General features: G+C 42.5%; 1 protein-coding gene across 5 annotated transcripts in view; it reads left to right on the forward strand.

The window, feature by feature from the left end:
• The first annotated feature begins 4,875 nt into the window (after positions 1-4,875).
• Positions 4,876-17,530, forward strand: part of dagla (diacylglycerol lipase, alpha) — a 107,638-nt gene continuing 94,983 nt past the window's right edge. For 3 of the 5 annotated variants that reach the window (XM_007887454.2, XM_007887455.2, XM_007887457.2), the window contains exon 1: positions 9,041-9,103. The gene's annotated coding sequence lies outside the window, so the exon portion shown is untranslated. Of the gene's footprint in view, positions 5,159-9,040; positions 9,104-17,530 lie in introns of those variants that run through there. The other 2 variants (XM_007887456.2, XM_042341497.1) reach the window with 2 other exon arrangements.

Raw genomic sequence — 17,530 nt, forward strand, 5'->3', positions numbered from 1 at the left:
GCTACTAAATGGATGGCTTGGCAGTTCCTCAATTTAATAGAGGAAAAACTAGATGGAGATTATCCTGGATGGCTCTTGCACCCCTCCTGGTGCCCAGTTTCAAGCATGTCCAGCTGATGCATTGGTAATGGTCACCCGACCACCTTTTCAAGCCTGCTTCATGATGTGAGAAATACAAGGGAAAGGAAAAATAAGTTCTAAGTTCAGATAGTTTAAGTAGATGCATGTTTAATTCTGTCAGATAACTATGTTGGTGCTTTATTTTAATATTATTAATAATGATAATAATCGTTGCATTTGATATAGTGCCTTTCAAGTTAGAAGGCTGTCTCAAAGCGCTTCACAGGATTTACTTGGAGTTGTGTAGGTTAGTGGTTAGAGCACTCTCGTCACAAGAGAGAGGACCTGTGTTCAATTCCCAGTTTCCTTACTCCACATGCCTCAGTTTAGCAGTAAGTAGGAATATGGTTGTCAGTCGATTGGCGGACTGCTTTTCTGGGGGTAATAATCCCTTAAAAAAAAATTGGTCACTCAATTGGTCACTGTTTGTGGGATACTGCTGTGTGCAATTGACTGCCGTTTTTCACCCACAAAATATACAATCAATTCACTTAACAGTATATTCTGTGAAGCGCTTTGAGATGTCTCAAAGACGTGATAAGGTGCTATATCAAGTGCAAGTATTATTATTATGTGTGAATCTTGCCATCAAACCTCTCTTTGTAACTGAAACCAGTTATGTCTGACAACATGCTCGTCAACTTTACCTACATTTAGAAATGCAAGAGGAATTGGAACCAATAAACTCTTGGCTAATTTGGAATTCAAATCCTGTTTCTGCACTTCAGGTTCAAAGGGAATTTATCTTATCAAGGGCAAAATTTCATTTATAGAAATGAACTGGGACTTGTAGAATGGTTGATAATTAGGATGTTCACTTAATGGAGTTGATCTCAGTAAGGTTCTGCATTTGTTATTTCCCAGGGTGCAGGCTTGATCTGAGAATAGTTTGTCAGTGATTGAACTGACACCCACAAGGTTGATATTGAGATTCCGATCGCAGATCTGAAAAATAACAGGAGTGCACTATGTACTATCAGTGATGAACTGCCCAGATGGACGAGCCAGGAAACTGACAGATGGGATGATATGGGATTGGCAAGGTACTCCAGAGTTCTACCTTAAGGCCAGTCCTTTAATAAATATCTGGGATACACACAGATTGTAGCCCAGCATTCTCCTGACTTCATATTGTTGAAGACAATGTTTTTTTATTAAACAGGAATTAACAGCAAGCAAAAAAAAACTGGCAAATCTTTTTGATGTGTTTTAAATTTAAAAAATCAAAGCTGGTCATACTTTGATTTTAGCATCAAATAAAATGCATTATTTTGTTGTACTTTTACTTAACATTTTGATTCTCTGAATGGGAAAGACACCCTTCTGAACAAAAAATACTGCAGTGAAACAGAACTTTTTTTTCAAAATATGCTATCAACTTCACCTATATATAGAGTTTTTGAAAAGGAAGTTCTGCTTTAAATCAAACTATTTTATTAGATTACAATACAATAAAAAATCATAAAAGGCATTTGAGAAAAAGATAATAAGTAACTTGGGTGTTAGAGTTATTATAATTTGCTGGTTTCACACAAAGTTCTTCTGAAAAAACCTTCTCAATCTGCCTTATTTTGTAGGCATTCATGCTTTATTCTAACCCAGGTGGCATTTCTATTGGATTTTCTGTCATCCATTCTCTTTTTGTTAGTTTTTAATTCAATATTTAAAATGTTATTGGAAGAATAAATATGAAGTTAAATATTGTGAGAAGCCTATAACATCACCGATTATATTATTGCATATTTCTCAGTTTCAAGACCTGGAAAATCTTCAACAACAACAAAATTACATTTATAGAGCGCCTTTCACTTCGGGGGGATGTCCCAAAGCGCTGAACAGTCAGGTGTTGGGGCCCGAGCATTGGGGATGGCTGGTGTAGGGGTGAGGGAAGGCAGAGAGGTGGGAGGGTGTTCAAAGGCACGGTCGAAGAGAAGGGTCTTGAGACTGGCCTTGAAGGAGGCAAGGGAGGAAGCGAGGCGAAGGGAACATGTGATGGAGTTCCAGAGTGTGGGGGCAGAGAGGCTGAAAGCCCGGCCACCGATGGTAGGGCGGGTCGGGCGGGAGACATGGAGCAGAACGGAGCCCGCTGAACGGAGGGAGCAGGCAGGTGGGTAACAAGTCAGCAGGTCAGAGAGGTAGGAGGGGCAAGGCCATGGATGGCCTTGAAAGTGAGGACGAGGATCTTGAACTTGATCCTCTGGGGGATGGGGAGCCAGCGGAGTCAGGCGAGGGTGGGAGTGATGGGTTTGTGGAGCCTGGTGCACGAGAGTACACAAGCTGCAGAGTTTGGATGATCTGCAGCTTGTTAAGGGAAGAGTTGGGAAGGCGATCAGGAGGGAGTTTCCATAATCGAGCCTTGAGGTGACGAATGCGTGGGTGAGGGTTTCGGTAACCTGAGGGGTGAGGCAATGGCGGAGTTTAGTAATGTTGCGGAGGTGGTGGTAGGCAGTGCTGGTCATGGCGCGGATGTGGGGGAGAAAGGACAGTTCAGGGTCAAATAAGACACCCAAGTTCCTGACTGGCTTAGTGAGGTTGATTGTGCAGCCGTGGAGGCTGATGCTGCCAGCGCCCGAGGTGCTATTTAAAAACTATTTACCGGATTCCAAATGGGGTTTAATTTATAAGATTTGCACGAGGATTTGATGTAGTCAATCCTGGACTTGTCATGGTTGATCCACTGGAATGCTGTTCTGATACTGAGCTCAGTTTGATTTCTGTGAAGTTGAGAGTCCATGCAGAGTTCTCGAGAGCCAGCCACAATGTGGAGGTGGCTACAGTATGTGGAACTGTCAATTTGTTTGGATACCCTTAAGAACAGTGATTTGTTTCTGTAAGTGTCACCTGGCTGACCAAAAAAAACACTGATGTGGAAGTCACAGCATTAAAATATACTGTAGCAGAAAGTGCCAACTTTTTTAGTTTCTAGTTGCCAAACTGAAGCGAGAGTAGAGCAGGGAGTAGCAATGCAAATCCCAGAGTTAAATAGCAGCTTGTCAAACAATTGATTAGTGTTATGCTTGAAGTTGGGGGAGTGAATATACTCAAGGACTGCAGGCACAAGACATTTATGTAGGAGGCATTTGTGGTAATCTTTTCCTATTCAATGGTTTATCAGCAAATATTTTGTTCACGTCACAGTGTGGTATAAAATTTGACCTAAATTTTTTTTATTGTTTAAAGCTGATTTTAATCTAGACTATTGAACATAGAGAGGACAAAATATTCCCCCTTACATTATGTCAAGTGTTTTTTCACTTTCGAGAGAGATTAGTCAAATTGTGCCAGCTTGGCTCAGTTGGTAGCATTCTTGCCTCTGCCTCTGATTGTGTGTTCAATCCTCATGTGGGTACATTAAGCTCACATTATCGGCTGAGAGTCCAATGCTGTATTGTTAGAGGTGCCTTTCTTTGAATGACATGTTAAACCAAGATCGCCTGTAAATTTTACTGTTTACTGTAAAGTGCCTTGAGACATTGATGTTATAGGTACCATAACAAATGCAAGAATTATTTTTATTATATCAGACTGATTTTGATCACCTAGTCAACTAGGTTGAAGTTTGAAATAAATACAGCCTCAAAACTACTGTTTTGTTTCAGCAGTTTACTTATTGTACTATATTTGGTTTAAATGCATAATTTGTTCAAAAACATTTTTTTAAACAACATACACCCATATAGTGCCTTTCATTATTGGGAGAACATCTCAAAGTGTTTTTACAAAGACGGAGTAAGAGTCCAGACAATGAGGGAGCTGGGGTTGGGGGAAATTGGCTGAAAGCATAGTCAAAGAGATAGGTCTTCAGGCTAGATTTGAAAACAAATAGGGTAGGAGCGCGGTAGAAGTATTTCAGAAGAGAGTTCCAGAGGGAGGGCAAAGTGGTTGAAAGATCACCTACCAATGGTTGATTGGAGTAGGGGAGAGGCACAAAGTACGCTGAAGTTGGTGGAGCAGAAGGAGTAGAATTGCAGATGATATTGTGCAAGGATGTGGAGGCATGTGAAATTGTGGAAGAGGATCTTAAGATTGATAGAATAGGGAACCAGTGAAGTCAGGCGACAATGGGGTGATAGCCCTGTAGAGTGTAATGGGGCAGAGAATATTTCAGCGCCTTGGGATGTCCTACCGATGTGAAAGGCACTATACAAATGTCATTTGTTGTTATTGATATGGATTGCGGAGTTTTGTGTTGTTTGGAGTTTGTGTAGGGTGGAGCTGGGAAGGCCAGGGAGTTGGATTTGCCCCGTTGATCTTAACATCAGTATCTAATCAGCGCTTGAATCTGAAACATTTTATAGTTTATTTTTTAATCAATTGTTAGTTCCCATTTATATATTAAAATGTGCAAGTTCTTGTGCCTGTATTCTATAATTTCAACTATTCGAATGGCACAACAATTTGTTCATTGTGCCTTTACTATGGTAAATTCTTATACTGTGCTTCCCCCCCAACCCCCCCTCTTTCTTTGTCTCTGAATACCATCGTCCTAGGTTGGTTTGGAGGATGTCTGTCTACTGCAAGCTTGTAGTCTTACCAATGGTCAAACTATCCTGGCATGCTCTTTTCCCAAACTTGTCACATAGCTCCTGTCTTCAATGTCAAACTTTAACTCGTTGTCGATGGCGCTGAGGAGCAATCCTTGGAATGTGGCTTTCTCATCTGCTCCTCAGGCTGCATGAGCTTCCGTATCCTTTGCCTTCTGGTTGTGCCCTCCTGGCTCTGGACTCCAGTTTGGCTCTGGACTCCAGTCCACTAGACTATGAAATCAAAGTCCTGATGCGGGACTTGAAGACAAAGCTTTTGCCTTAGAGATGAGAATGCAACTAATTGACTCATGATGTTAACAAAGGGTGAGAATGTAGAAGAAATCAAGAAGGATAAGGAAGCTTAAGGAGCCCTGGTTTCAGACAGAGAGAATGTCATTGGTGACGTTGACCATCACTGTCTTATGACTGGGCAAAGGTCAGATTTGAGGAACTCGTGCAGAAAATGGTGGAAGAGGAAGGTGACAACTCGTTCCAACATCTTGGAGAGGAAGGTGCTCCAATACTGCTACTTACAGTTTGATAGGGAAAATTGATGTGCATGGCTTTTAAAGATAATATTATAATTGTGTAACTGAAAGCTGTGCTTCTCCAATTATAAATCACATGTTTAGTTTTGATTTTAACGTGTATATCCCTACTACAACATCTTTAAGCATGTGACATCAGAAATAAGGCAGAAATATTACAATTTTAGTAATTGATTTTGCACAAGTCATAACGAAAGATCAATATAACATGACTGATTGCTTTTGATCATTTAGCTTCAGGCAAGCCAGGAATAAATCATTCATTACACAGTTATTATTTAACATGTCAGCAATAATTTATTGGAGCTTGACTTGTTGTGCAGGTAATAGCTTTTTCTCCAGCTGTTACTAGCATTGCAAACACAGCAGTTTTCAGTAGGTTCATAATTCAGAACCTAGAATGATAGGTTCTGAACTATGAGCATGATAACCTAGCAGAACTTGGAACAACTTGGAAAACAATGGCACATGGATCCAGTGGTATTGAGTAAAATCGTCGATATCAAGTCATCATTTCTGCAAAATGGGAATCTTTTACAACAAATAAATTACATTTGTATAGCGTCTTTTATGTTGGGAAGACGTCCCAAGGCCCTGGACAATCAGTGTTTTGGACCTGAGCTGGGGGTCAGGATCGGGCTGGGTGGAGGGCGGGGGGGAATCAGGGTGATCGAAAGCACGGTTGAAGAGGAGAGTCTTGAGATGGGTCTTGAAGGAGGCAAGGGAGGGGGCGAGGCGGAGGCACTGTGGGATGCAGTTCCAGAGGGTGGGGTCAGAGTGGCAGAAGGCCCACCCGCCAATGGTGGGGTGAGCTAGGCGGGAGCTGTGAAGAAGGCCGTAGCCCGCTGAGTGGAGGGAACGGGCAGGATAGTAGGGGGTAGGAGGTTGCAGAGGTAGTGGGGAGCCAGACCACGGAGGGCTTTGAAGGTGAGGACCAGGATCTTGAACTGTATCCTCTGTGTGATGGGAAGCCAGTGGAGTTGGGAGAGGATGGGAGTGATAGGGTCACGGAGCCTGGTGTGGGAGAGGACTCTGGATACAGAGTTCTGGATGATCTGCAGCCTATGGAGGGAGGAGTTGGGGAGGCCGACAAGCAAGGAGTTTGCATAGTCAAGCCTCGATGTAATGAAAAATTGCCCTTCTCCTCTATGAACTCAAGTTCCCCCAAGATTATGGTTGTAATTCCAGATTATATATAGTAGTAGTGACCACAAAGCATCTGCCAATGACAGATTCATCTTGAATTCAACCAACAAGGAAGAAAGAAGATAAGAAAATACATGAACAGAAAGTAAGATAGCAAGCAATAAGTTTGGTGAAAATAATAAAATTGGAAAAGAAATGTGAATGACACTAAGGGAGAACTATATCAAATGCAAGGATTATTATTATTATTACTGTATCACCATTAAAGTTAGCTCTGTTGTTTTAAATGCCACTCCACTGTTTCTGATATGAGTTTAACACAATCCTTATCCCGTGTACTAAAACTATTAACTGAGCCGATTATTCAGGGGCCAATCCAATTAATTTAAGTTGTGTGTCATCCAGTCTTCCACCACTGTGCAATAGGTCACACTTGGATCAGGCTTTGATGATCTATTTGATTCACTAAAACACATCTAAAATGTTTCTGTGTTTCATTTTCCTGGAGATTGTTATTTATTGTTTGTTTGCCAACATGTTATATTTATCCAAACATAGACTGTTAGGATGGTGTGCTCTCTAAATACAACTTGTTTGTTAAACATATTTTCATTGAACAGTATCGATATCCGAAGTAATTTTGTGTCTACCTCAATATCGAGTATCCACATGAAGATGAAAGGAGAAACTTGCATTTTACAGTGTCAAAATATCTGAAAGAGCTTTACTGCAATTACCAATAAGTGTATGGTGTTTCGTAGGCAAATATGGGAACTGTTTTATACAAATGGTCCCACAAAGAGCCGTGAATAATTAATTTTATCTTTGTTTTAAGAGGGTTGTTGTCCAGGGAGAAATTCCCTTGTATTTCTGATGAAATCATAATGTAAAAATGAATCATACTTGCATTTCACACAGCAATACATGTATATAGCAATATAATAATAATAATCCTTGCATTTGATATAGTGCTTTACACTTCGGGAGGACGTCCCAAAGCGCTTCACAGAACACACTGTAAAGTGAATTGACTGTATATTTGTGGGCGAACGCGGCAGCCAATTGCGCACAGCAATGTCCCACAAACAGTCGTAGATTGAAAATGACCAATTTATTATTGTTTTTGGTCTTGGAGGGATTATTATTAGGCTCTGTGTGGAGTAAGGAAACTTGCCCAAGGTTTCGCCCTCTGCCTGGAATTGAACTCAATTGTATCTGTCTCAAAACACTTCACCGGATTTACTGTAAGTGTATTGACTGTAACATTGTTACAGAGCAGCCACGAAATGGCCAATTTTATCTGGAGGATTGTTGACCAGGGACAAGCGAGAAACTCCCTTATTTTTTGGTGTGATCTATGGTGGCCAGAATGCCACCAAGTGATTATTTTGCTTTGTAGTCTCCGCGGAAGCTCCTTATTTCTCCGATTTTCCTCATTTCCCTCCGTCCGCACCGAGACGGGCTGAATGATGGCCGAGACACTTGAAGGGAAGACAAGACACAAAGGACGTTTGGTAAAGACAAACCGACTCATTATTTTGGTAATTGCTCTTTTAAAAAGTATGAGCTTTGGCGGGTGGATTTTTTTCCTCCCCCCTCTCCATATGTAGATGGCGCTGGTTATCCCTGTTATTTTTTTGTATTCCTCGGGAGACTCCATCTTTCGTGGTGCTTCTCCCGTCTCTCTGCACGCACCTCTCCCCCGGGAGCTTTACTCCCGTGTACGGACAGGGCCCCCGGGAGCATAGAGCCACGTGACAACGGGCACAAGATGCCAAGTGTCCACTAGAAGCCGTCGCCTCGGTGGCTCTCCTACTGTCCGGGTCGTGCTCTGTCTCTTGTACAATTCTGCTCTCCTGAGTCACACTCTCCTTGTCTTCTCCCCTCACTGCCCTCCCTGCCCTCTCCCCTCACTGCCCTCCCTGCCCTCTCCCCTCACTGCCCTCCCTGCCCTCTCCCCTCACTGCCCTCCCTGCCCTCTCCCCTCACTGCTCTCTCCCCTCACTGCCCTCCCTGCCCTCTCCCCTCACCCTTCCTGTCCCCCCTTGCCCTCTCCCCTCACCCTCTCCCCTCACCTGCCCTCTCCCTTCCCCTCTCCCCTCGCCCTCCCTGCCTCTCCATCACTGCCCTCCCTGCCCTCTCCCCTCACCCTCCCTGCCCTCACCCTCACTGCCCTCTCCCCTCCCTCTTCCTGCCCTCTCCCCTCCCTCCTCCTGCCCTCTCACTGCCCTCTCCCCTCACTGCCCTCTCCCCTCCCTCCTCCTGCCCTCTCCCCTCACTGCCCTCTCCCCTCCCTCCTCCTGCCCTCTCCCCTCCCTGCTCTCTCCCCTCCCTGCCCTCTCCCCTCCTCCTCCCCTCCCCTCCTCCTCTCCCCTCACTGCCCTCTCCCCTCCCTCCTCCTGCCCTCTCCCCTCACTGCCCTCTCCCCTCCCTCCTCCTGCCCTCTCCCCTCCCTCCCCTCCCTCCCCCTCCTCCCTCCCTCCCCTCCTGCCCTCCCCCTCCCTCCTCCCCCTCCCTCCTCCCTCTCCCCTCCTCCTGCCCTCTCCCCTCCCTGCCCTCTCCCCTCCCTCCTCCTGCCCTCTCCCCTCACTGCCCTCTCCCCTCCCTCCTCCTGCCCTCCCGGCTTGGGCACTCCTTCTCCCAGAGCTCTCGCGAGACCGCACCTCCTCCTCAGCCGCGCGCGGCTGTCAGGCTGTCAGTCGGGGTCGGGGCTGCCGCGCGGTGAAGATGGAGCCGGAGGCAGAGCAGCGCGTTTCTCATTAGGTAAGCGCCACCTTCCTCTGGTCGGCAGGGAACGGGCAGCGAGACCCCGGCCAACAGGCGAGTGGCTCGAGAAGTACCGCAGGAACAGGGAATGACTGAGGAGGTGCCCAGAGACTGAACCCGAGTGACAGGGGGAGGGGGGGCAGGAGGACAGGGAATGATGAGGGAGTTGCTCCCCGGGCAGCCATGGGGTGCAACTGGAGGGTTGCCCTTTGCAGGTCGTATGGAAGTGTGGTTCTGCTGGTGCATTGGGCAATATAGGCAGAAGTTAAGTTTGCAGGTGGAGATGCGTTCAGGTTATTGGGAACAAGGGGGACACTTGACTGAAGGACAGGATTGGCGATGAGAATAATTGCATTTTTGGGTGGGGGGGCGCGGGGGGGGGGGGGGGGGTCAGCCAGGTATCTGACACGTGCGGAAACCCATCATCGTGCTTAAAGAGTGTCCAAACCAAACAGAGAATTCCATGCCTCCTAACCGCACGTGGAATTTCCAGAGACAGATTGTTGGAATGGAATGGAGAAACGTGTCCTGTGTACTTCATTCGCCGAGGCTTGGGGACCCCAGAGTGTGCGTTGGGGTAACCGCTGGAGTCTAACCAGCTAAAACTGCATAGCTTGCCATTGATATCGCTGTCTGGCAAGCTTTCCCGTTGCTTGTCCAGCTTGGACCACCCTACCATTAGGGCTTGGGCTTGCAGGGTTAACAAGAACTGAGTGGGTCACTCCCTGCCCCCACTGTCCTTCCAAGTCCTGCCGATGAGCCAGGCCGGCTGTGCTGTCATCAGCAGTGCCCTGGAATACTGTGGACCCACCTGGCTCTGGAACCAAGACCTCCACAGGGGACTGGCTCTATTCTGATCGTTGGGTGCCAAGCATGTCACCTTGGAGCCGGCTCAGCTCCAAGGAGACCCCGCTCACTCCCCCCCCCCCCCCCCCAAGGAGAATAGTAAGAATTGCAGGAATAATAGGTTGTAGCAGCAATCCTAGTGGGTTGGGTTTGGGAAATATTGTTTTGATGGACATGTTGCCAGTGTTCTGTATCCTTAAACTGGCAAATTTTAAATGACAAAGTAAATCTGGATGAGTAGCAGCCGAGTTCTCAAGTAATTATTTCTGTATTGTGATCTGCAAAATTGGAATAGATGAAGAGAGTTGCTGTAATGGCGAATTAATGTGTGAAATATAGCAGTGGATATGGATGAAAACATTAATTCGACTCTGCAGTGGAAACCTGTAAGAAAGGTCGGGTGGTTCCTAAGGACAATTCTCAGTTGTCTTCAAGTGGACTCCCTCTCATAGTCCTGAACTAATTGATACCTTAGGGGTGTTGCAAACAGAGTCATAGAGGGAGTCAAATGCCTTAAAAAATAACATTCAGCCTGACATGGTGGGGGAGGAAGAAACTACAACAATAAATTCAAAAGCACAGTGATACCTGCAGAATGAAGAGGGACACAAGTTGTGAAGAAGGTGAATATCTTGGAACTGAGCTTTTAAAATCGCATAACATTTGCACGTATAAGTCTTTCATTGCTTAGAAATTTTACTTAAACTACTGTATGTAGTTTTCCAATAAAACTGGTTCAGGTTTTGATGTCAGTTTACCTTTTGATTAATGGGAGAGCTGTATTTTTCTTAAAATTCATGCTTTTGAAATTATTTGCCGAAACGCTATATTACAATGATATGTTAATTATTTTGATTTGTGAGATAGTACAAATTCTACATTTTGAAAAGACTTTTCAAATATTGAGAATCAGTTAAACAGTTAAAACAATCCTGATCATTTGTTTATGCCTGAGTTGTAAATACACCTCAGGATTTGATTTAAGAGATAGATAAATAACTAATCATTGAAATTGATACAGTGCCTTTCATGTTGGGAGACATCTCAAAGCGTTTCATGGGATTTGCTGAATGCTGCAGTGACTATTTGATAGGTGAATGTTGCATTTTGATTTGACTTTCATTCATGGCTAAGGTTAGTTAATAATAAAAAAGAGAAGTTTGCAGAGTACATTTTTGTCTAAGAAGCTGATTATTTTGATGATCTTCCTGGATTTAAATTATGTTTCTTGTTTTATAAAGAAAATGTAAACTTTGTAAAGTGGAAATTGTGCTTGTTGTTACCTACCACGTTGCTGTGAACCAGTAATAGAGTGTATGCCCATAGCCAAGTTAATGGTTGATCTTTTTTTGAGGAAGTGGTTAGCTGTAACACAATATTGAGGTGAGGGAGGGGGAGATTAAATTTATTTTTCTCTGGTTATCTGAATTGTATATCGTAATGATCTGGATTACCATGGTGCTTAGTTTAAAAATGATTTCCCATGCCCTAGAGATTGGATGGATGTAAGAAATCCTAAACAAATTCTGATAAAACCTTCCATTATAAAGATTTCAATAAAAAGAATGGCTGATTTGTGTGCTGAAGTCACACACTTAATTTTAATTTTAATTTGCTGTTCACAAAAACTGCAGCAACAATGTAAACAAAAGTCACCTGCTCTCTAAAAGATTATAGACCTCTATCCTGCAGATTAACTGACATCAAAAGTCAATCCATGACTGTCTTTGGGACACTGCTTTGCGTAATTGGCTGCCGCGTTTCGACCACAAATATACAGTCAATTTACTTTACAGTGTATTCTGTGAAGCGCTTTGAGACGTCTAGAAGACGTGAAAAGCGCTATATCAAATGCAAGGATTTTAAATATTTGCTTTGTTTTCAGTTTAATTCTGATTGTGATATGAGTCAAGATTGAGAAGTTACGGTGTGAGTGCATGTACCTTGTATTTGTATTTGTGAATCTGATTTGTACTATTAAAATGTGGTATCTTCATAACATGGTCCTGAAAGAAGATTATTTTTTGCGTTGATATTTCAGCTGTGTGGGCTTTTTGGTGGAAATTTCATGGAGTAACTGTACAGAAACTGCAAGCCTAATTGCTTCCAAATTGATCAAAATGTTCACTTCCTTCCTTCTCTTTCAGAGTAAAAGATTCACACACTACAAGTTCCTTTAAAGCATTCTTACAAAATATGTTTGTGATAATATACCAGTCCAGGCCCATGGCATTTGAAGTTATTAATTTGGAAAATGCACAATGATGAGTGACATTTGAGTCTTCTGTTTGCAAAGCATGACATTTAGATGATCTTCAGTGAATCCTTTATGTAGAGCTAGTGCTTTCTGAACGTATTCAAAGTAAGTTTTTAATTTGCCTTTCATAAAACTGCAGCAACAAAGCAAACAAAAGTTACCCACTCTAAAAGATTATAGACCTCTATCCTCCCGATTAACTGACGTCAAAAGTTATTGTGAAGATGAATAGAAAGGATTGGATGGAAAGAAGTCCACATTTTATGTAATAATAATGCTTGCATTTAATATAGCACTTTATCACGTCGTTGAGACATCTCAAAGCGTTTCACAGAATATATCGTAAAGTGAATTGACTGTATTTTGTGAGCGAAACACGGCAGTCAATTGTGCACAGCAATGTCCCAAAACAGATCTTGATTAGATGACCAAATTATTATTGTTTTTTTTGAGGGATTATTCCTCCCCCCGAAAGTGCTCCACCATTCGACTGAGAATTGGATTCCTGCTTGGTAAACAGAGGAATGTGGAGTAAGGAGACTTGCCTCTAATAATAATAGGTTTTGCCCCACCTGGGAATCAAAACTAGGTCCTCTCGTTTGGAGGCGAGTGTGCTAACCACTACACTACAGGGCTCTGTTACAGGATAATGGAGTAATGTAGAACCAGTAGAACACAAATGAACTCAACAATAGAATGAACCAGCTTTTTGAGCAGATCATATGGAAATTTCCTGTATAATTCTTGATTGAACAAAATAAAAAATCAATTTTGTTTAACAGAATGGAAGCAGTAATTGAAGGTATTGCATTATCAAGCCCCAAATCTTATCAGTACAGACCATTATATATTTTTTACTTTGGTGGCAAGAGCCCTACATTCACATTGTTGGTATAGCAGCATAAGATGGGAGCAAAAATAGGTTTTCAGCCCATTGTTCAGACCCATGGGCAGTACCTTCTCATAGCACTGTCATTTCCCTTTTATCTTAATTGCAATATGCTATAGTGCGTGAGTGCTCTCCATGCTGTATTTAAATAAAATCTACAGCAATAAGGCAAATGAGTACTGCAGCTCTGCCATGAATTCGGTCTTTGAAACAAAGTTCAGCCAAATCATTTGATTACATTTCTGCCTCAAATTTTATAAACTCACTTTTGGTTTTATGAACCCAAAATGGTTTCAGTAATCTTGAAGCCAAGTTTTATTTTTTCTAGTTTTGATGGTTAAATTATGATTTATAGTAATAATCCTTGCATTTGGTATAACTGCTTTCATTTTGGGAGGATACCTGTTCACCAGCCAAATTACGCACAACAAAGTATACAGCACAGGACAACGAAGAGCCAGACTGACACCTGGTTAGTAGAATACTTGAAGGGAAATTCAAGAAGGTTGGGCCTTCTTGAGTGTGGTTGTTACTGTTATATGAATTTCTTTTATCCATGCCAGGAAACAAACCCAAGAGATTAAAAAGTACAGCTGCACTTACAGGCAAGGATTTATTTTAATTTATTGTTTTGGTTTCTGGTCCAGCTGTATTTTCAAATAATGGTTGAATTTGATATAGAGCTTGTTGACGAAAGTGTCAAAAGTCCTTCACAGAATTTACTGTAAAGTGTAGTGACTGTATTTATAGCCAAATATGACAGCTAATTTGTGCACACGCACAGCAATTTCCCACAAACAACCATTAAGTGATTGTCCAATTTTTATCTGCCGTTGGCCTTTTGCCTTCCAGAAATGTGTTCCCTGTTGTAAAAACTTCACTATAAAATTTAGGACTCCATTATGCTTTACGTTTTTGGACTGGTGAGTAACGGCTGTCTTAATTCCTGGGTCATTTGTTTTCTGGTTGAAAGCCAATACAGCTAATGCATGTTATTTGAAATAGTGAAGAAACTTGGCTCCTGTTAACCCATTAGGGCTACAGTGGATCTAGCTGGACAAGCGCAGAAAGCTTGCCAGACAGTGTTCTCAATGGCACATTTTTAGTTGATTAAACTCCATAGCAGTACCACAACTCTTGCAGAACCCAAACTAGACATGATGGGGTCTTTAGGCTTGGATCTTGCCAATCTATGCCAAATAATTAGTTAATTAGTGTGCATCCTTCCCTAAAGAGATTCCACACTCCTTTCCAGAAATTGAATTTTTCATGTGTACATGGTACACTCATGGTACACTCAGAATGGAAGCCGCTTAAACCAGACACATTGATGCCGGACGTTTTTGTTAGGCTTATGTGGTGTTCGAGGTGAACTGAAGTTTTCTTACCTCTTCCCTTCTTGAGCAGCGGCGACGCATCCGTCCCATTGCCGTTCCCATTGGGGTGATTGACACCTCAGAGCTATCACTGCCTCCCTTTCACTGGTTGCTGCTGATTAATAGCCTGGAGCCGCTTGTTAGAGGATGGACACTCCATCCATTCACAAGCGGCACCAGGCTGCCAATCAATTGCAATTTGACTCTTTCCTTCCCCGTTCCTCCGCCCCCTTATCGATTGATAGCCCAGAGCCACTTGGGAATGGATGAAGTTTGAATGGAGCCGGCGAGGCTGAACTGCATAGAAGGCATGAGTGAGTTGACACAAGTGGCGACCATCAATGTGTTAATTTGTCCGGATTTTTGTCTAGATTAACTGGTATATTCACACTTTGAAGATTGAGGTTGATAGATTTTTGCTAGGTGAGGGTATCAAGGGGTACGGGCCAAAGGGTGGAATTGAGGTACAGATCAGCCATGATCATATAGAATGACGGAACAGGCTCGAGGAGCTGAATGGCCCACTCCTGTTTTTATGTTTCTATATTTAAAATGGATAAGAATACAGATGAGTTGGGGCTGGGGGTTTTGTCCGATTTACCTGGCGCCGGGGTTAACTGGCATCCATCTTAATCGGCTTTCACTGTATATGGAACTCTGGTTTATAGACTCTTACAATAGAGACACTTGCTGCCCCAAAAATTAAGGATACAGGAATTTTTTGAGTTCCAAGAAAGGAAAGTAATGTGTCGCCTTTTTTTGATTGAACCTCATCAAAGAGCTTCACAACTAAATACTCTCGAGTGTAATTGCTGTATATGTAGATAAATGTAGCACCTACTTGCGACAGCAAGGTCCCACAAACAACCAAGAGGTTAATGACCAATTATTGTGGAGGATTGTTGGCTGGGGGAGCAGGGATAACTCTTCCTTTCCAAGTGGCTAACCTGAGCAAGCAGATGGAACCACAGTTTCACATTTTATCCAGAATATGGCCACTCCCAATAATGCAGAACTCCACAGTCAGCGTAAACTGAACTCAAATACCAACTTGAGTTTTAACTTAGAGGAGAGTGGTAATGGAACCAAATAAATTGTGCCACTAAAAATTGGATGTAACAGTCAGTACACTTGACAGTAATTAACCCTGAAGCATTTTGAGATACTTTGCCACGATAATGTGCTATATAAATGCTTTCTATGAACATTACTTTTTTTTATGTAAGTAAACAATAGAAGCATTTTTGTTGCATTTAACAGAATATTATTCTTAAAGTCACACAGTCACATCCTACAAAGTACTTTGGGGCATTCTCCTGATGTAATGCGCTATGCAGAATAAGCATTGTTATTATTTTCCCATCGTTGATTGGGCTTTCAGTTTATCTACCCCCACTTTCGGGAGCTCCATACTGGAGCCCCTCCAATTTCCTCCCTCATTCCTTTCAAGGTCTATTTTGGTGCTGCTGTAGCTCTTTCCAGTTCTCTCTTGGCTCCCCAATGTTTTTTTTAAATATCTTTTCTTCTTTATTTTCCTTTTTTTTATTTTTATTGATCCATTTCAGCGATTTTGTTTGGCCTTTGCTGCACTTTGATTAATTGCATAGTGTTTTTAAAGATGTCCATTGATCCACTGCTGTGCTCGTGCAAGTTGCTTTGTAAGTAAAGGTGTTGGAGGACAACAGTCATTTACAAGTTTGAGTTCGAGAAAACCCACCACATTTCTAGTACCCATATTCAGTACTTTTAGGTGCCTGTGTAAAGCAAAAAAGTTGTAATGAAAATATTCGCTGCAGTGAACACCTTTTAGATTAAATGTAATTCACGCCTTAAATGGAGGCAGACTATGTGTAGCACACAAACTACGAGTTGGGCTGAATGGCCTGTTTCTGTGTAGTATCACTATGTAACACACATTCTTGTTCTCATAAATATGCGTGAATAGAAAGAAATATCATTTCACAACTGAATATTTAAATGAGAATTGTAATGTTGTGCTATAAGAAAGAAAATTGAACATTTAGGTCCTTACCTGCATAACTATTGTGATGTTAATATATTAATATTAATAATATCTTGCCTCCTTCAAGACCTATCTCAAGACCCTCCTTTTCAACGGTGCTTTTGATCTCCCTGCTTTCCCGCCTGCCCTCCACACTCCTTAACCCTGACCCCCAGCTCGGTTCCGAAACTCTGTCTGTTCAGTGCTTTGGGACGTCCGTCGCCCTGATGTGAAAGGCACTATACAAATGTCATTTTGTTGTTGTTGTTAAAAATGTACCACATTTGGAGTCCTGTAGCTCAGTGGTTAGAGCACTCGCCTTGCAAGCGAGAGACCTGTGTTTGATTCCTGGCAAGGCGAAATTTTGGGCAAGTTTCCTCATTCCTCATGCCTCTGTTTACCTAGCAATAAGTAGGAAACCGGTTGTTAGTTGATTGGTGGATCGCTTTTCTGGGGATAATAATCCTTAAAAAAAAATATTTTGGTCACTCAATCCATGACTGTTTGTGGTCCACTGCTATGCGCAATTGACTGCTACAAATATACAGTCAATTCACTTTAACGGTATAATCTGTGAAGCGCTTTGAGACGTCTATAAGATGTGAAAAGCGCTACATCAAATGCAAGTATTATTTTTATTATTGTGATTTCATCTGACCAATAGTGGCTTCATAGATTATTTTTTTCCTTTTGCACATCAATAACCAATGTTGAAATTATATTTTAATTTTACCCCTCCCCATACCCTCCAGTGTACAACAAAAAAAAGTGCACCTTGGATTTTTAGATTTTTTGGGATCAAAAATCTTGTTCTACTTGTGGTTTCCAGGATGCCGCTGTGCCTCAACCAATTGGTCATTCTTCTTGAAAGTCTGGATAGTGAGTGGTGGGATGCTGTTTGTTTGGGGGAAGGATGTGTGGGAGGGGGAAGGGAGAGGAAAATTGCCTTTAAGATCGATTGTGCAACCCTTAATGTGGACTTTCCAGGCGGGGTTGTAAATAGCAAAGCAGCCATAACTGAAAACCCCTACAGAATTTTCTCCTCCTTAACTCT

Source organism: Callorhinchus milii, unplaced genomic scaffold, assembly GCF_018977255.1.
Source record: "Callorhinchus milii isolate IMCB2004 unplaced genomic scaffold, IMCB_Cmil_1.0 Scaffold17, whole genome shotgun sequence".
Classification (NCBI taxonomy): Eukaryota; Metazoa; Chordata; class Chondrichthyes; order Chimaeriformes; family Callorhinchidae; genus Callorhinchus; species Callorhinchus milii.